The sequence below is a fragment of the Sus scrofa genome, chromosome 14 (genome assembly GCF_000003025.6).
Source record: "Sus scrofa isolate TJ Tabasco breed Duroc chromosome 14, Sscrofa11.1, whole genome shotgun sequence".
Lineage (NCBI taxonomy): Eukaryota > Metazoa > Chordata > Mammalia > Artiodactyla > Suidae > Sus > Sus scrofa.
Window position 1 is genome coordinate 52,325,691 of NC_010456.5, and position 21,277 is coordinate 52,346,967.

The 21,277-nt window shown below is 36.6% G+C and overlaps 1 protein-coding gene across 3 annotated transcripts in view; it reads right to left on the reverse strand.

The window, feature by feature from the left end:
• CHRM3 (cholinergic receptor muscarinic 3) overlaps nt 1-21,277 on the reverse strand; it is a 545,038-nt gene that overhangs the window by 507,066 nt on the left and 16,695 nt on the right. The window contains exon 1 of one of the 3 annotated variants that reach the window (XM_021071790.1): nt 3,137-7,767. The exons of the other annotated variants lie outside the window; for them this stretch is intronic. The gene's annotated coding sequence lies outside the window, so the exon portion shown is untranslated. Of the gene's footprint in view, nt 1-3,136; nt 7,768-21,277 lie in introns of those variants that run through there. 3 annotated transcript variants of the gene reach the window in all.

Consider the following 21,277-nt stretch of genomic DNA (forward strand, 5'->3'; position numbering starts at 1 on the left):
ATTTCACTTTTTTTCCACAGATCTTACAAATAGCTCCAAATCACTTCAATCTACACACACACATGAGCACACACATATGTTTGAGAATGAATTTAACTCACTAATCTTAATTTTGTTTTGTATTTTGTATACAAAACAGTGGTGTGCTAGAAAGTAATTAACAACCAACTTTCTGAGAAAAAAAAATCCAAAGCTCCTATATGTAGCACTTGCCAATATCCGTGGTGAAAACACTGCCATCATTGCCAATTTCAAGCTACTGAAGCAACATCCCTGAAAAAGAGCTAGAAAAACTTGGGCACATCTGTTCTCCTGGGTGGAATGAGCTGGCTCCAGGTGCCTCTGAAAGACACATTTATCATGGGCAGTTAAATTAAATTATCTAAATCCTCAGAGATTTCTGAAAGACCACAATTACAAGGAATGGAGTGTTCTAAGGATCTACAAGGAAAAAAAAAAAAAAAACCAATGAAAATAATACAGAAAGCTAGAGGCGCCATGAGAATCTGATGATCAGGTGGAGGAAATACAATTTTGCTTTGTGAAAAAATGCCCACCTTTGATTTAAAGTAAAGTTAATACAAAACTCAACTGAATAATTATTTGCCATGTGCCTGTACTGTGTGAGTCTCTCTGTTCTAGTGGAAGAAACCAAATGTAGAAAAGCAGCTCTTTGGCCAAGGGCTACTGGTAATGTGGAATGACTTGGGACTAGAAGGATGTGCTGTTTCTATGTGGGGGAAGGACAAGTGCTATTTCTAACTGGGAAGTTCCACGAAGTGCTCCAGAAAGAAGAGGCTCTGAGCTGCACTTTGGTAAGAAATCCTGTTATTGGAGTTCCTATCATGGCTCAGCAATTAATGAACCCGACTAGTATCCATGAGGACACAGGTTTGATCCCTGACCTTGCTCAATGGGTTAAGGATCCAGCATTGCTGTGAGCTGTGGTATAGGTTGCAGATGTGGCTTGGATCCCGCATTGCTGTGGCTATGGTGTAGATGCAGCTTTGATTCGACCCCTATACTGGGAACCTCCATATGCCACAGGTGCAGCCCTAAAACAACAACAAAAAAAAAAAAAAGAAAAGAAAAAAAAGAAATATGATAAACTGAGAGACAGAAGCAAGGAAACTAAGGTTAGCAAGGGTCTGTTGCATTGTGTTTGACACAGAGTAGGCACTCAATAAACATTTGAGTGAAGACTAAATAAATGATTTACTGAATAAATAATTGAGTGAAGGATTAAGGGGGAAACATGGGTAAAGGCGGAGATGTGAAAGAGCATTTCAATTGGGTCTGATCTCTTGGACCTAAGGCTGTGTCACTGAGTACCTGGTCCTAATATTCCCTGTTCAACCTTGATTCTTAGTACCCCTAAATCACGTGTAATGAAGTTATTCATTCTTCTTTGTCCCAGTATCCATCTACTCTGTCTCTAGCTCTCACACTGGTGTCCATGCATCCAAGGACTGCGCCAGCCCCTTAGAAACATAAACTCTAATCCACTCTGGCCCTGCTCTGTGGAAGTATCCCTTCACAGCTGGAGTCTGCTTTTCAAAATGCTAAAATGAAAGTCTGATGATTTCTGCCACCCCTTCACTGCTCATTTAAGACATAGGGTTTCTCAAAGGTTTGGACTATTCTTTGAAGTTTGGCTCCCTACCGTGGCCAATAAGGGCCCACTGCCTTCTTCAGGCTAAGAACCTACAACCCTCTCCCCATCAATCCTCTTGGGCCAGCCCCATAGCATTTTTTTTTAAATTATAGTTATTTATGGTGTTCTGCCAATTTCTGCTGTACAGCATAATGACCCAGTCATACATAGATATACATTCCTTTACTGATATTATTTTCCATCATGTTTATCCCAAGAGACTTGATATAGTTCCCTGTGCTGTACAGTAGGACCTCAATGCTTATCCATTCTAAAAGTAATAGCTTGCATCTACCAACCCCAAAGTCCCTGTCCATCCTGCTCCCTCCCCCTTCCCCCTGGGCAACCACAAGCCTGTTCTCTATGTCTTTTCTTAGGCCATCAGGTGGTGTCTGCAATGTGATTCCTTTGGTAGGAATCCTACCTCTTCTCTTATCACCCAACTGCACATACACTCTGTCCTCTCAGATGAGGTCAAATTCTGTCTTAGAGAGCCATGTTCCTCTCCTTTGTGGAATTTATCACAGTTATAAATGTGTACTTACTCTTATTGTTTGATTAATGCTGATCTCTCCCACTGGTCTGTAAGTTCCAATGGAAGAGGCCATATCTGCTTTTATTTAAGACTTTGGCAGAAAAGAGCTGCTTAATAGGTGTTTGTTGAATGAATGAATAAAATGACATGTTCATTTCAAGCTCCACATCTTTAAAGATTGTCCCCATTCTTGCAGTGACCTCGCCACCCTGCAACTTCATGCCCTGCCGTAAATGCAAGTCTAATATTTCTTTCTTTGCTCAGCTCAAACCCCATTATTTAATGCAGCAAATATTCATGAACAAAATCTTAGGTTCCAAGTCTTGTGTTAGGAACAGGGGACCAGGTGACTCCCTTGAGGATACCTGGTCTTCCCAGGAGGACACACTATTAATTCCCATTTCTGTTGTAAGGAGCTTTGCTATTGGTATGACTGGGCTCTAGGGAAGCACAGTGGAGAAACAGGTTAATAGTCTCCGGATATTCAATACAGTGTCACGAAGGAACAGGCATTTGGCCTAAAGTTTTACAGCTTTCTTCTTGCATGTTTTTCTGTATCTTAGGAAAAACATATGATAATGACATACACAAGTAAACACAAACCTACTACCTACTGGGCTTCTACTCTGTACCAGTCACTCTGATTGAAGCATTTAAAAATTCACTAATTTATTAATCCTACCTCATAATAGTTTCTGACTGTAAATTTTTGTGACATGTTTTTAGAATAAAATCCCATACATATATTTATTATATTGCATGATTGTTATACCTCATGATATTTATTATATCTCATGATTTAATTATATCTCGTGATTATTATCTTCATTGTTTCACCCCAAATACTGCTCCGAAGCTGTAACCTGATAGTGTATTTTTCTTCATCCCCACTCCCCATCCTCCTCCACCATGCTGTGCTAGACGCAAGCTAAGTAGTTAATGGATACCTTTGGGTAAATGGAATCCAGGTGGTCTTTGAGCGTGTGTGGTAGAGAGTTTTTATTCCAGTCAAGGTGTTCCATAAACACATTATCATCATCATGAGAAGTTTAACTTCATAATTGCATATGATTTCCTTTTAAATGCAAAAATATGAAGATCAACACTGCACACCTGCTGTACATGTTTTTTAATGCGTGTCCTAAAAAGACCAAGATAAAACGAAGAAGAAATAAAGTTTTTTTGGAATTGTAATTAATTCCCCAAGAATTCCTTAGATACAGGAAGGTAACACTAACATGTTTTTACTTCCTCTGTCCTTGCTACAGACCTCTGAGATGGATATTACTATCTCCACTTTACAAATAAGAAAACCAAGGATCAAACAAAAGTTATGAAACTTGGCCAAGATCAAACAGAACTGGAACCCAGAATATCTGATCCTCTGCCCCATCCTTTGAAATCACACATTTTCTCAACTGTAAAATGGTCTCCAGTGACTGGTTCTGTGGGATCACAGCTTTCATGTGTTAACTGGGTTTTTATTTCTATCAAACTGTTTCATAAACAAGTTATTTAAAACTTCACCATCTCAACTGCATGAAACTATCTTTTAAAAATAAAAATGTGGAGCTCAACATAATATAACCACAATCCATATTTTTCCAATGCTTATTCTGAAGAAACAAAGTAAAATAGAAAAAAAAAAAAAAAAGAAACAAAAGACTATTTACTGACTTCCCAGAAACTCTGTAAATACATGCACTGGGCAAGACACCGTCTCAGGATTTACAGGGTCTAAAACATGAAATTACCGCACAAAGTAAAATCTCAGCCTTCAGCTGAAATCTGCAACAGAAAAAATGTAGTCTATGTCCAAATATTATAATCCCAAGCTTCCTTATGGTAGTATTATTGAGATCATTGCTTATTTTTATATTAAACATTTTGTAAGATATAAAAGAAAGATAAACTCCCCCTTTTTTTTTTTTGCCATAATAGGTAAGCTGTTTCTTGCCTCATTTATTATCTCTTGGCTAAGGTGTTACATGTCCCGCATTTTTCTGAATGTTATCTGTGCTATAACTTAACAGTGACAACATGTCTTCTACAAAGTATAATTACATCTACATGTGTTACAATCATTGTATTTTGCACATTTCACATTGTTATATAAATTACAACCTGAATTGGTCACATGCTAAAAAAAAATTAAGCATACTTGTTCATCCAATAAAAAATCTGGCATCAGTATGCTGTGGTTTGGCAATGAAGACTGGAGATTGTAAAACTAGCCTAATATAGAGAAATGGAGAGATAAAGACAGTATTAGAGGTGAAGCATTCCACAGTGTAACTCTCACACTGATGGTTGGAATTTCTCAGTAAAAGGTTAAGAACACTAAATATTTCCTAAACTACATTTTGGAGGTCAAATCAAGAATGATAGCTCAATTAATATCTTTGGAGAGCAAAGAAATATTTTATAAATAGCAAGTCACACATTTAAAACATACGAAAGCAAAGCAGCAGTATAATTTTTAAAATTAACATTATTTATAAGGTATCTTAAAAGGATAGGTTAATATTTAAATATAATTAAATGATAAATATTTATTACCTGAAAGACAGTTAAGCTTATAAAACTGAATGCAAATGTATCCATCCCAAGTCATTTTACTCTAATGAAAAGGTCAATGAACCCTTAAAGAACTTAAAACATTATGGCATTTCATATAAGGGAGTCAGAAAATGAAAAGCATAAATAAGCCTATTACTTATCATTAATGATATTCTATTTCCAAGATAACTGCTTACTAAACCTGAAAATTTTAAAGTAGTAAAATCAGGAAGAATTTGTTTTAACAAGCATCCTAAACATACAGCATAATCCTACCATTTTATGACAACCAAATGTAGAGTAGGCCTTACATATTCACAGTAAATATTTGTTGAATTATTAAAGAAATTTGGTGTAATCTAAGCAAATCAGTAAATCTGAATCCTATATTATCCATTTCCTTTTAAAATAAAAACTAACTCTATCTATACACCATCTATTTTGGAGGTTATATAAATTTCCTATAGACTCTTTCATCTTTTTCACCATTAAAAACATGAATCCTTTTTTTTTAGAGTAGAATAATTCATAAGAGATAAAATTATCAAAGCGCCAATAGACCTACATGTCAATATGAGAAGGGGAGACTATTTGCATCATGGTGTCCTGATGGTACAATGTTTTAATATCATAGTTATCTATAAGAGCTTCTTTCTTAAAAAAATAAAGATATGTTGAGGTCAGAGATACATTTAAACTTTGACCATTTGCATAAAACAGAATAAGTGGGAAAGCGGGCATAGCTATCCCAGAGGATTTATACTGAAATCAATACTTACTTGTCAGTCTTAAAAGATACAAGAGTATTTTTAGTGATCTTACTCAGAATGAGGAAAAACTGGACAAACCTCATAAGATTTCTTATTCTAAAACTCATTTTTAGGTTAAAAGTGTAAATATCCCTTAAAGTGTGTTGGCACTATTAAGTTTATGAAAACTTAAACATGCAGCTCACTGGCTTTCAACTCTGCTGTAAGTTAAGACTCTCTATGAAACAAAAAAATCTATTGAATCAAATCTCCCAGGTATAGTCAGAGCATCTGAATTTCTTAAAAGCTCCACAAGAGCTTTGAGAATTCCAGTTATGATTTGTTCACCCAGCATACGTCCTCTGGTGCCTATTATGAGGTATTGGGAAAGCACAGATGCAGAAAACACTAAGTGCTGTCTTTCAAGAGGGGAAACAGTTGGTATCCATAAAGCGTGATAATAGCTAAGTGTTAGAGGTAAGCAAACAGTACTTTGGAGCAATGAAGCAGAACCCTTAACCCTCTCTCTTTGCAAGAGAGCTCAAGTCTCCAAAAATGACCCTCTTCCTCTGACTTCCCTTTGACTAAAAAGCCATGCTCCTGAGAGTGAAGAGAAGACCTTCCAAGACCTTCCTCAAGCCATGTTAGACTTTTGACCAAAAGATGGAGTGTGTAGCCTAATTACTAAGTTCAGTCCCTGTGTATGACAGGAGGACCAGAAAGCCCCTGGACTGTTGAATTTTCATACAGGGGCAGGGAAATGATCAGAGCCACTGAGATGACAAGAAGGGCAATGGGAGAAAGATATAAATACAACTGCTATACACTGGCATCACACTGGTGGAGCTTGTTTAAGGTAACAATTGCCTAATTCAAGTGTTGTAAAATTAGACCAGGGAAAAGGATGCAAGGCAGAGTGAGAAGGCTGGAGTTATTTCAATTTTGACCTTTTTATTATAGTAAATTGCTCCTCATTTGCATCCTAATGGTTACATGTGGGCATTATAACAGTTTATTTAATTTATTGAATGCTAAACTATATAAACAATATGGATTATAGACTCCTTACATCTGAAAACTTTAATTATATACAGTCTGATCCTTTGGTAAACTATCATCTTTAAAAATAAAAGATACATTAACTAAACCCTTATATAGTCTTCTCTTGTGATTTCCTGGCATCAAATCTTAAATCCAACTTATATGTTGTTACAAACAAAGAAAAATCCAAATGTCAAGACAAATTATATCTTCACATGGTTAAAAATATTAAAAGCATAACATTTCCATCCTGACTCTTCCAAAAAAGTTAATCCATATGAAAAAGTTGTGTGGGAGCTCACAGTTAAAATGTGTTTGATGTTACTAAGTAGACTATATTTACAAGAATCCTTTTGAGATTGAGAGAGTTGGACATCTAGAGTCATCAAGAAAAATTAACTGAGGCAAAATACTATGGATTAGAGAAAGAAGAAAGATGTTTCAGCCTTCAAAATCATAAGTCAGATAGACATCTAACATACAGAGATAAGCAACACAAGGACCCTTAGACTAGAATCTGTAGACACCAAGAATGACTGCACGAGGGTGCTATGAAGCTGCAATGAAGAAACCAACCATCCAAAGGACTCACTAGATTGTAAAACTAGCCTAAATTTAATTTTGGAAAGAATAATTAAATAAACGTCAGAACTTTGCAGTATTTTATTATGATCATATGTATATTTTTTGTTGTTTTTCAAGAAATTGCATCTACACCACTCTAGCGTGGATTTGGTCATTATTAATTGCTTATTAAATTCAATAGTAATGTACATCTTCCAGTAAATGTTAATAAATAAATGCATAAAGGAGTGCTTTAATGGATTTCTTGTAAATGTTGAAAAAACACTACAAGAAAGCCAAACAAAATGAACAGTTATTTTGTACTAGCCACTAGTGATAAAATGGTGAACAAGAAAATCTATGTGCATAATGGAAAATATGTTTAATGACATTTACCCAATTTGTAGTGTGCAAAGTAGGTAGAATCTGTTTGCTTTAAATGAAGAAACTGAAAGTTTCAGTATTTTACCTTTTTCCCTCAGGGTTTCTCAGGGAGAAATTATGTTGATATTGGTACTGCAGTGGGACAGCGTGTAACACTTGAGGATTTCTGTGTATTAATTTTGTGTCCTGCAACTTTGCCAAATTCATTGATGAGTTCTAATAGCTTTCTGGTAGTGTCTTTAGGGTTTTCCAAGTATAGTATCATGTCATCTGCAAACGGTGATAAGTTTATTTCTTCAAAAAGATACTAGCACCCCTATGTTCATCACAGTACTAGTTACAATAGCCAAGATGTGGAAACAACCTAAATATCCACTGACAGATGAATGGATTAAGAAGATGTAGTATGGGGAGTGCTTGTGGTGCAGCAGAAATGAATCTGACTAGTATCCATGAGGACAAAGTTTCAATCCCTGGCCTTGCTTGGTGGGTCAGGGATCTGGCATTGCCATGAACTGTGGTGTAGGTTGCAGACACAGCTTGGATCCTGTATTGCTGTGGCTGTGGCGTAGACCAGCAGCTGTAGCTCCAATTTGACGGCCCCTTGCCTGAGAACTTCCATATGCCACAGGTGTGCGGCCCTAAAAAAAAAAAAAAAAAAAAAAAAAAAAAAAAAAAAAAGACGAAGATGTAGTATGTATATACAATAAAAACTACTCAGCCATAACAAAGGATAAAATAATGCCATCTGCAGCAGCATGGATAGAACTAGAGATTCTCATACTAGGTGAAGTAAGTCAAAAGAAAGAGAAATGCCATATAATATCACTTACATGTAGAATCTAATATATGTCACAGATGATCCTATCTACAAAATAGAAACAGATCATGGTTTTGGACAGCAGACTTGTGGTTGCCAGGGAGAGGCGGAAGGGAGTGTGATGGATGGGGAATTGGGTTGGTGGATGTAAACTAACATTTGCAATGGATGGGCAGTGTGGGTGGGTGGGGGCTCTACTGTACAGCACAGGGAACTGTGTGTGACTGGGTCACTTTCCTGTACAACAGAAATTGAAGAAACATTGTAAATCAACTGTTCTTTAATTTAAAAAAGTGTACTGGCACACTATCTTGCGTAGGTTTTAACTCAGAAGCAAATATTTGATAATGGTAAACTAAAAATCTGTTGAAAAAGAAAAATGAATCTTATAATTGGTTATCTGCTGTCAAATATTTATAACAAAAATCATGACCTGGATTACTTTTTTCCCCTTCATTGCATTCATGTGCCTAGGGTTAAAGATTTGTGCTATTTTTCAATTTATCTTTAGAAGGAAACTTATGGAACTCAAAATTAATAAAATAAGTCCTTTGTCAACTTCTAAAATTTAAAATTTGTAATATCTGACACAGATGTCTCTGGGAAGTCAGAAGTCATTTCTTATACCAAATTACATTCTAGGGGATATACATATTATGTGTAAAGTCATGAAAAGAAGCCAAAATTAAAACATTAACTTTACTTAATTTTCCAATCACACATGCTGGCTTAAAACATAATTTATAATGAGTGTCTAGGAATAATAAACATACCAGCATGCCCTTATAATTTGTTGTCCATTATGGAGTTAACCTGTTGTCAGCTTCTGTGGCAATCTCCTAAAACAAAAGACATGGTGCCTGGCTAGTAGGATGTGGCAATTCAGAAGGGCATGCAGGAATAATTCTTTTTCTTTTCTTTAAAGAGCCAAGCGGAACAAGCAAAGTTACTCAGAAGCACAAACCACTTGTCCTATTCTTTAGTTGATCATGAAATCTGTGAAGTTGATTTCATAAAATTTTCTCCATACACAGGGTTTTTTTTTTCTTTTGAAAACAGCATGTGTGAGCAACGCATATTGACAGATGAAACTGTTTTCTTCACATCAGAGGAGGACAATGAAATGTTAACATGTATCTCCTTTCCCTAACCTCAGTAGCAGATGGTAAGGGTGACTGCAAAATCACCTCTTCAGTCTGCTATCAGGTAGCCTCTGATATCATGGGTTTCTATCCTTTTTGGGCCTTTTTTTTTTCATCCTATAATCCATCACTCCAAAGTCTCACAAAGTTATAATTTATCCCCTTGTTCAATACCTTTTATCCATGAGCTTGAGATGCAATTTTGGCAACCACTTTCCTTCCTACTGATTTTCCCATCTCCATCCTTGTCAATGTACCTTAAACTTTTCCTCCTTCTCTTGATTTACAAATTATCAATCTATTAAATAATTTTCTGAAGAGAAGAAAAATATTATCTGGCAACAAAAAAGAACACAGTTTACACCACTACTGATAACTCACAGTCATTAGTGTAAGCTGCTATGTCTTCATTGGAAAGAAGATACCAGTATATTTCATTCTAGTTCACATTGCTGAACAAGGTACCCTTCAAACAACATTCAGTAGAAAGTGAATGAAATGCCTGTCAGAGTTTCTACTCCTCATCCCAGAGAGTACTATCCTATAGACCAAGTCTTCTGTTTTTTTTATTATTATTATTATAGTTGATTTACAGGGTTGTGTCAATTTCTGCTGTACTGCAAAGTGACCCAGCCATACCATTTTCCATCATGTTCTATCCCAAGAGACTGGACATAGTCCTCTGTGGTGTAAGAAAGGGAAATATCCTTCTAATTTAAGACATACATTAATAGTTATTTTCCGTACTGATAACATGACGTCACCTATTTGAATCTAAATTTTAGGGGAACTTAGTGACGGAATTTTACAAAGATTATTCCTCAAAATTAAACTATCATTTAATTTAAAAAAATCTTTGATCAACGATCATATGAAGTATGGCTTCTAAGATATTATTAAAATTGATTTTGAAATTCAAATCGAGTTTGGTTTTCCCACAATACTTAATTCTGTTCCTGAAGAGCTGATAATCAAAAGCTGATAATCAGGGAAGCTGAGCACAATGGCAGCGTCCCACCAGCACATGTTCATATTTGAACAGTTTGCTCTTCTTCCCTCAATTTTTATCTAGTTGGAAAATCTATACCATATATAGAAATTTAGGAATTCTACTTGTCATCTTTTATATCAGTTATACATTATTTACATAAGACCACTGATCAGTTTCCAAGTTGCATAGAGAACACTATATTCAAAGCCCTGGATGATCCTACTTAGAGGAATAAAATGACATTATTGGAATTTGGTTATAAGTCTAACTCCAAAAAATTTTTTCCTCACTAGCTGCTGCTTAAGCAGTTACTAGCCTTTCTTATTCTAGCTTCACTGCTAATAAAAATTTATTATCATGGGTATGTCATAGCAATGCAACTAAATAATTACATTTTCAGATATATTAAATTTTTCCCTTTCCAAATTTGGGTCTCTTGTTTCCAACTTTATTTTTTCTTCCAGTTACTTTTATTTCCTAACTTTTCCTATTTTTATTCTGGCCTTAATTTTTTTAATTTAATGAGCTATTATTGTGACACACAGAAAGGAATATAAAAAGCATCTTCTATAAAAAGATAACTTTTTCTCTGATCAGTCTATGAGACTCATTTTTTAGTCTGGAGATCACAAACATCTTTAACCAGAACCACAAACACTCGTTTGTTTGAAATCTGATTTGGACATTTACTTAACTACCTGTGGATAACTACACCCATCTATTAAACAGAGATAGTAACTATATTGCACACTGTTTTAAGGATGAAATGAAATATTACCAAGGAAATATTTAGCACTGTTCTAACACAGGGTAAGCACACAGTATTTTGAAAATATTAATATTTATATGACTGTCAGGAAATCATCCTCTAGAAAGGCTCAGACTGTGGTTTCCTAGAACCTAGCTGTATTTCCACTAAGAGCCATTGTTCCATAAGGACAGGCGCTCCCAAGAAACTAATCACAAAATAAAATACACATTCAATTTCTACTCTGTACATTGAATTAATCCTCCTTAATCTTAGCTGGATTGAATTTAAGGAACTATATGAAATTAAGCATACTCTCTATGCTAGTCCAGTTTCTCAAAATGTCTGTTATGTGATATCAAATATTTTGTTCTGTTCCAGATTTTTTCTGCTGGCTTTGGAGCAAACATCAAGTAGAGCTGAGGTTTCTGTAATATCACATAGCACAAGCCAATGGGACAGGATGGAAGACAGTTTGTCCCAAATAACATCAAACTGTTGTAAACACTTGCCTTAGATAGATGCAACCAAAATGAATATTCAAATCACTCAGGTTTATGGAAAGCAAAGTGAAGAAGGGATTGACACCTTTTCAAAAAGGTAGGCCACTTGTGTGATTCACTGCAGAATTATTCTTGTCATCATGTCAAAGACAAGTATTTAACTGTCATCAAAGCATGTGTGTTCAATACAAAATTAATTGTGAATAGAAAGCAAGCAAAGGATTAGATGAAACAAAGAGCATAGCAATGATGAGGTATGCCTGTGCCTCGACATTCAGACGCAAACACATTTAGCTCTAGACACCACCTGTTCCTAAGAGTAATGGGGGGAGGCGCTGCTTATAAAACACCATGGAAGCTCCACTAACAAGGGCCTTGGAGAGCCTAAAATTCAAGTTCTTTTTGTCAAGAATCCTGGTTTCTTTTCCACAAACAGTTCCCTCTTGGGTTTATATTATTCTGATATCATCTGTATGATTTAAAACCACCCAAGAAAACATTTGTAACCCTAACCCTAACTGTATAAATCATACTAAAAAACACAACTGGGTGGATGTGTCCAGGCAGCCCTTTATCTCAACTGCACTTGAGTGGTGCAAACAGGAAGATGTGCCAGCCAGAACATAGCCAGCTTTGTGGACTCCCTGAGCCCATGGGGCTGAAGAAAGCAGTAACAAGCAGGAAGATGAATGAAATTGTGCTTGGATCATCTTATTTTGCCTCAGAAAAAAAAAGAGTGATCTTTTTTTTTTTATTGCTCAGAAACCAAGTATTAAGGGACTGCCCTATAGACATTTTCACAGAAATCCTTCTCTAGGGGCAGCAGGTGATCAGGAACCAGTCCTGAAGGGCTAGAGGATTCCAACACAGAGCTGGCAATGGAGGAAGGAGCTGAGAAGGAATCTTGTCAACACTGCACAGCTTGTGGGGCAGTAGAAACAAAGGGGTGGTGGTGGAGTCACTTCTGCCTTAATATTACCCGGGTAAATGCTCAAAGGATGCATTCTCTAGGATGCTATCACCCCAAATGGAGTGAAAATGAATTTTTAGAGGGCACAAATCCTTAAGAGAATACAATGGTTTCTGACTTTCTAAATTGCCATATTTTATAAAGAAATTTTTAAGGTTAATATCAGACATCGAATACCATACAATGAAAGGTTCTTTAAATTATTAGATAAGGAAAGTAGATATCCTCAAATCAAACAGGCTCTCATCTCTAGATCACTGATTTTTATTTTAACAAGCCATTTTCTATTCAGTGAATTCCTTGATGCCAATCCCAAGTATCTCCTTACCTTTTATTTTTTAAAAAAATTTTACTACAGTTGATTTACATTAGCATGTCAATTTCTGCTGTACAGAAAAATGACCCAGTCATACATATATACACAATCTTTTTCTTACATTATCCTCCATCATGTTCCATCACAAGTGATTGGATATAGTTCCCTGTGCTATGTACAACGGGGTCTCATTGCTTATCCACTCCAAATGCAATGATTTGCTTCTACTAACCCCAAATTCCCAGTTCACCCCAGTCTGTCCCCCTCCCCCTTGGCAACCACAAATCTGTTCTCCATTTTCATGAGTTTGTTTCCTTTCTGCAGATAGATTCATTCATGTCATATATTAGATTCCACATATAAGTGGTATCACATCATATGTCTTTCTCTTTTTTACTTACTTCACTCAATAGGAGAAGCTGTAGTTCCATCCATGTTGCAGCAAATAGCATTACCTTGTTATTTTTGTGGCTGAGTAGTATTCCCTTGTGTATATGGACCACATCTTAATCCATTCAGCTGTCAATGGACATTTACATTGTTTCCATGTCTTGGCTATTGTGAATAGTGCTGCAATGAACATACAGGTGCATGTATATTTTTCAATGAAAGTTTTGTCTGGTTAGATGCTCAGGAGTGAGGCTGCTGGATCATATGGTTGTTCTACATTTAATTTTCTGAGATGGCTCCATACTGTTTTCTATAGTGGTTGTACCAATTTACATTCCCAGTAACAGTGCAGGATGGTTCCCTTTTCTCCACACCATCACCAGCATTTGTTATTTGTAAACTTACTAATGATAGCCATTCTGACTGGTGTGAAGTGGTACCTCACTGTAGTTTTGATTATTATGCTCTAATAATTAGTGATGCTGTACATTTTTTCATGTGCCTGTTGGCCATCCTTATGTCTTCTTTGGAGAAATGTCTATTCAGGTCTTCTGCCAATTTTTTAATTGGGTTGTCTGGTTTTTTGCTATTGAGTTGTACGAGTTGTTTGTATACTTTGGAGTTTAAGCCCTCATCAGTTGGATCATTTGAAACGATTTTCTCCCATTCCATGGGTTAACTCTTTTTTTTTTTTTATGGTTTCCTTTTCTATGCAAAAGCTTGTAAGTTAGATTAGGTCCCATTAGTAAATTTTTGTTTTTATTTCAATTGCTGAGAGAATGACCTAATAAAAAAGTTGTACATTTGATGTCAGTGAATGTTTTGCCTATGTTCTCTTTGAGGAATTTTATGGTGTCTTGTCTTATCTTTAAGCCACTGTGAGTTTTTGTGTGTGTGAGTTGAGGGTGTGTTCCAGTTTTATTGATTTACATGCTGCTGTCCAGTTTTCCCAGCACCACTTGCTGAAGAAACTTTTTCCCATTTTATACTCTTGCCTCCTTTGTGAAAGATTAATTGACCATAGGTATCTGCGTTTATTTCTGTATTCTTTATTCTGGTCCATTGGTCTGTATGTCTATTTTTGTACCAGTACCACACTGTCTTGATTAGTGTAGCTTTGTTTTTTTTTTTTTTATTTATTTATTTATTTATTTTTTTTTTATTTTTTTATTTTCCCACTGTACAGCAAAGGGGTCAGGTTATCCTTACATGTATACATTACAATTACATTTTTTCCCCCACCATTTCTTCTGTTGCAACATGAGTATCTAGACATAGTTCTCAATGCTATTCAGCAGGATCTCCTTGTAAATCTATTCTAAGTTGTGTCTGATAAGCCCAAGCTCCCGATCCCTCCCACTCCCTCCCCCTCCCATCAGGCAGCCACAAGTCTCTTCTCCAAGTCCATGATTTTTTTTCCTGAGGAGATGTTCATTTGTGCTGGATATTAGATTCCAGTTATAAGTGATATCATATGGTATCTGTCTTTGTCTTTCTGGCTCATTTCACTCATGATGAGATTCTCTAGTTCCATCCATGTTGCTACAAATGGCATGATGTCATTCTTTTTATGGCTGAGTAGTATTCCATTGTGTATATATACCACTTCTTCCGAATCCAATCATCTGTCGATGGACATTTAGGATTAGTGTAGCTTTGTAATATTGTCTGAAGTCTGGGAGAGTTATGCCTCCTGCTTGGTTTCTGTTTCTCAGGATTGCTTTGGCAATTGTGGGTCTTTTATTGTTTTATATAAATTTTTAGATTGTTCTAGTTTTGTGAAAAATGTCATGGGAAATTTGACAAGGATTGCATTGAATCTGTAGATTGCTTTGGGTAATATGGCCATTTTAACAATTAAGTCTTCCAATCCAGGAGCATGGAATATCGTTATATTTCTTCACATCCTCTTTAATTTCCTTGATTAGTGTTTTATAGTTCTTAGCATATAAGTCTTTCACCTCCTTGGTCAGGTGTATTCCCAGGTAATTGAATTTTGTGGTGCAATTTTAAAAGGCATTGTATTTTTATATTCCTTTACTAATATTTCATTGTTAGGGTATAGAAATGCAACTGATTTCTGAATGTTAATTTTTTATCCTGCTACTTTGCTGAATTCATTGATCAGTTGGAGTAGTTTTTGTGTGCAGTCCTTAGGGTTTTCTATATATAGTATCATGTCATCTGCATGGAGTGATAAATTTACCTCTTTTCTTCCAATTTGGATACCTTTTGTTTTGTTTGTCTGATTGCTGTGGCTAGGATTTCCAATACTATGTTGAATAAAAGTGGTGAGAGTAGGCATTCTTGTCTTTTCCAAATTTTAGCAGGAAGGCTTTTCTCCATTGAGTATTATATTGGCTGTGGTTTCGTCATAAATGGCTTTTATTATGTTGAGATATGTTCCCTCTATACACATTTTGGTAGGAGTTTTTATCAGGAAAGGATGTTGGACTTTGTAAAATGCTTTTTCTGCATCTATTGAAATGATCATGTGTTTTTTTTTACTTTTTTAATGTGGTGTATGATGTTGATTGATTTGCACATGTTGAACCATCTTGTGAACTTAGATGAATCCTGCTTGGTCATGATGTATGATCCTTCTTATATATTGTTGAATTCATTTGGCTAAAATTTTGTTGAGAATTTTTGTGTCTATATTTATCAAAGATACTGGCCTATAATTTTCTTTTTTGGTAGTATCTTTGTCCTGTTTTGCTATTAGGGTGATGGTGGCTTCATAGAATGTCTTTGGGAGTATTCCTTCTTCAATCTTTTGGAAGAGTTTAAGAAGGATGGGTATAAGTTCTTTCTATGTTTGGTAGAATTCACCTGTGAAGCCATCTGTTCCTGGACTTTTGTTTGTAGGGAGTGTTTTTATTACATATTCAATTTCATTTCTAGTGATCGGTCTATTCAGTTGATCTATTTCTTCTTGATTCAGATTTGGCAGCTATATCATCTCTAGAAAGTTGCCCAGTTCTTCTAGGCTGTCAAATTTGTTGGCATACAATTGCTCATAGTATCCTCTTATGTTTTTTTGTATTTCTGCAGTATACACTGAGATTTCTCCTTTTTCATTTCTTATTTTGAGTTCTTTATCTCCTTTTCCTGGTGAGTCTGGCCACAAGTTTGTCAATTTTGTCTACCCTTTCAAAGAACCAGCACTTGGTTTTACTGACTTTTTTCTACTGTTTTTTGAATTCTATTTTATGGATCAGATCTTTTCTGATCTTTATGATTTCCTACCTTTTCTACTGTTTTTTGAATCTCTATTTTATGGATCAGATCTTTTCTGATCTTTATGATTTCCTACCTTAAAGATCAGATCTTTTCTGATCTTTATGATTTCCTACCTTCTGCTGACTTTAGGTTTTGATTGTTCTTATTTTTCTGATTCTTTTAGTATAGGGTAAGTTGTTGATTTGAGATTTTTCTTCTTTTTCAAGGAAGGCCTGTATCAGTATGAACTTCCCTCTAAGAACTGCTTCTGCAGCATCCCAGAATTGTGAATGGTTGTATCTTCATTACCATTTGTCTTGAGGTATTTTTAAATTTCCCTTTTGTTATCCTTGTTGACCTACTGGTTTTTTAGTTGCATGTTGTTTAGTCTCCATGTAGTAAGTTTTTTTCTCATTTCTTTTTGTGTTATTGATTTCTAGTTTCATGTCACTGTGGTCAGAGAATATACTTGAAATAATTTCTATTTAAATTTGAGTTTAGTTTTGTATCTTAGTATGTGGTCAATCCTTGAGAATGTTTCATGTGCATATGAAAAGAATGTATATTCTGATTTTCTTGGATGTAATGTCCTGGAAATGTCAATAAAGTCTAACTTTTATATTGTGTCATTTAGGATCTCTGTTGGCTTACTGATTTTCTTTATAGGGGATCTGTCCATTGATGTGAGTGGAGTGTCAAAGTCTTCTATTACTGTATTCCTATCAATTACTCCTTTTATGTCTATTATTATTTGTTGTATGTGTTTGAGTATCCTATATTAGGGGCATGTATATTGATAAGTAAAATATCTTCTTCTTGAATGGATCCTTTTATCATTAAATAAGGTCCTTCTTTGACTTTCTTTATGGCCTTCGTTTTAAAATCTATTTTTTCTGATATGGGTATTGCAACTCCTGCTTTCCTGTCTTTTCCATTTTCATGAAATATCTTTTTCCATCCCCTCACTTTCAATTTATATGTGCCCTTTGCCTTAAGGCAAGTCTCTTGTAGGCAGCATATTGCAAGATCTTGTTTTTTATCCAGTCTTAAACTCTATGTCTATTGTCTTTTGATTGGAACAGTCAGTCCATTGACATTGAAGGTAATTATTGATAAATATGTATTTATTGCGATTTTAAACCTTGTTTTCCAGTTGATTCTATGTTTCTCCTTTGTTCCTTTCTTTTTTTGTTTGGATGATTTCCTTTTATTTATGCTTGTGTCCTTTTTAGTTTTTGTGAATGTACTTTTTGATTTTGATTTGTGGTTGCCCTGTTTCTCAGGTATGTTAACCCCTTCCTCTATCTGCTTGCTTTAAGCCTGATAGTCATATAGGCTCAGTCATAGTCTAGAAAAAAAAAAGAGTCTGATTTTCTTACTTTCCTCACCCATATTTGATGATTTTGAAGTCCTTTTTAACATCTTCATGTTTATCCTTTTGCCGCTCCTTGTGCTTATCATCGCTTTTACAATAGCTTTTTTCCCCTTTTAGATCTGGATACTGGCTTATTTAAGTGACTGCTTTCCCACTGTTATTTCCTCCATCCTATTTCTTCTTATCATTGCTTTTACAATAGTTTTTTTTTTTCCCTTTTAGATCTGGATACTGGCTTATTTAAGTGACTGCTTTCCCACTGTTATTTCCTCCATCCTATTTCTTCTTGCTTCTTTTTTATTTAGATGAGCACTTCTAGTATTTCTTTTAGAATGGGTTTAGTATTGTTGTACTCTTTTAGTTTTTGTTGTTGGAGAAATTATTTATTGCTCCTTCTATTTTAAATGACATTCTTGCTGGGTAGAGTGTTCTAGGCGAGAATTTTTCCCTTTTAGAACTTTGAATGTATCTTCCACTCTCTTCCGGCCTGCAGTGTTTCTGGAGAGAAATCTGCTGCTAGCCTTATGGTGGGTTCCCTTATAATTAACTCTTTGTTTTTCTCTTGCTGCCTTTAGAATCCTCTCTTTATCTGTTTCCTTTAGATTTGGAATTTTTTCAGCCGTAACTTCTTCAAATAAATTTTCAATCTCCTTTTATTTTTCTTTTCCTTCTGGAATCCCCATTATGAATAGATTGGCCTGCTTTATATTATCCCATAGATCTCTTATATTGCTTTCATGTTTTTCTTTTGGTTTTCTGTCTGCTGTCCTGATTGGGTGATTTCCATTACTCTATTTTCCAAGTCACTAATTCATTCCTCTGCATTATTCATTCTGTTCTTCAGTACCTTTAACCCAGCTTGTGTCTCTGCAAATGAATTTTGTAACTTTTCTTGGTTCCTCCTTATATTTTCTAGTTCTTTTCTAAAGTAATCTGTATTTCTGTTCATATCTGCTCTTAATTCCTTCAGTATTTTCACTATGTCCTGGTTCCTGAGCTTCTTCATTTTGCCTATATTTTGTTATTCTGTGAGTTTAGTGAAAACAACTACTGTAGTCTTGGAGAGCTATTTATATGTGACAGTGCTCCTGGGTATTTTGTGTGGGCCTACTATTTATTTTTGGTGTGAGGGCTGCTTTTAGTTTGGATGCTTGTTGTCTCTCTCCTCAGCCTGTATGCAGGCTATTATCCCCTTGATAGGGTGCTGGGCACGCTTCCAGGGAGGTGGAGGCAATGGGCAGGGCTAGTAGCCAGTGTCTGGTTTTTGGGTCCTTGACAGTGACAAGGACGTAGGGTGGTGGTGCAGGCTGCTCCTAGTTTCAGGGCCCTGGGAAGTGGCAGTGACCCTTAGGCAGGTGTAGACAATGCCCAGAGCAGTTGGCAGTGGCAGCAGCAGGGTTGTGCATTCTCAGGGAAGTGAGATCAACAACAGGCAGTGCTCAGTTGCAGTTCCCTCCTCTGTGCTGAACTCTGAGGTGACCAGGGCCACAGGGTGGTGACTTGTTCATGGACCCCTAACAGTGGTGGGCCACGCCCACCCTCTGGAGTCTAAGATGACCCTGGTGGTTTGCCTCTGCTTCCTGCAGACCATGCAAAATGCACCCCGTCATGCTTACCCCATCCAGGTGGTGCTCTGCTGCCCTTAGCCCAAGGGGAGCCTGGCCACTCAGAGCCCTGGCAAGAGGTGCCCCAACTCCCGTAGCTCATGAAAGAGACACCCCATCACCCATAGCCTGCACCAGAGGTGCCCTGCCCTCCAAGAGTCCACATGTGCACAGGAGGATATTACTATGGTGGCCTGCCCCTCCTCCCCTTGCCCTTTCCCACAACAGCACCTTGACTCTTTTATGGGCCCAGACCTCTTCCCAGGTTCCCTTGGCAGTGGTGTTCTGCTCCCAGCCCATGGTACACCACTCCCTAGCCCCTTAGGCTGTCTCCACACAACAAACCCTAGTCTACTCCCCAAAAATGACCTTTGGAGCCTGAGTCTCAGCACCCAGACCCCGCCTGAGCATCTCAAGTTGTGGTGTCCAGGGGCTGTGCTATCAGTTGCCTGTGTGGTTCACTGTCTGCTTTGCCTTCCTCAGTCCAGCTGCTAATTTTCTCTGAGGCTTTGAGGTCCCTCCATCTCAGCTGATCTCCAAGTCAGTTAGGAGGCTCCCCAAGATGTGGGTTCCTTTCCTCTTTCACAGCTCCCTTTAAGGAGTGCTAGTCTAGTCCCAATTCCTTTTCTCTCCCTCTCTCTCTCTTTTTTGCTCCTTTGTTCTACCCACTTATGTGCAGGATTTCTTTTCCTTTTTGGAGGTTTAAGTTCTTCTGCCAGCGTTGGTAGATGTTCTGTGCAAACTTTTCTACAGGTAGATGGGTTTTTGTGATGTGTTTGTGGGAGAAAGTGAGTGCCACATCTTATTTCTCCACCATCTTGATCCCACCCCTCATTACCTTTTAGAGATCATTAAGGGAAGCTCATGCAATCCCAAATTCTCTTTGACCATTCACTTCATATAATTCTAGTAAGATGTCTTCCTAACTTTCTAAACATCTGCTTTGAAGCCACACCTGTACAAGTATTATTTTCTGCTTCGATTCAGAGCCCACACTGTCAAAGGTTTTCACATACACAGATAGTTTCAAGATCTGACATGGGAAAAATTCAGGCCCAACTGAAGTCCAGTGCCCCGTCAAAGCAGTTTATATATGAGAGTGTCTGTGTGATCTGGTGAAGCTTGGGTTAGAAAGAAACTATATCTCCAGGGAGTGCCTTCTACCCAACCATTATCAGAACAAAATTTATGGTATTATGGATGTTGACCTTATTATTATGCCCAAATCAGCATCCCTCAAACCAGTTGTTTATTATATCATCCTACTTTTTAAAGCTACTTCTCAACAGAAAGAAAATATCTGTTGATCCACTCAAACTGCAAACTCTGAGGGTAAGACCCTATCTTCTTTCCTCATCACTCTATCTCCAGTAGGGAGCAGTATCCTGGCATTAGCATCTGCTTAATAAAGATGTGATGGATGGAAAAACAGGAAACATCACCTTCAGGTAGTTTAGCAATATTTCAAGACCTAGATTTTGTTGTGAAAAAACTGAATAAAGTATCACATTTACTTATTTTAAAGAGAATCAGAATAACTGAACCACTATAAATCATGTTAGCAAAGTAACAGAGAATTAAGTAAATGATGGCATGTCAAGAACATCCTGGGCCAACATACTCATGATTATATATCACGTTTTGCCCAGCAGCACATTGTAGGCATTCAAAAGATTTCTGAAAGAATGACACAGAATCACAAATTCAGAA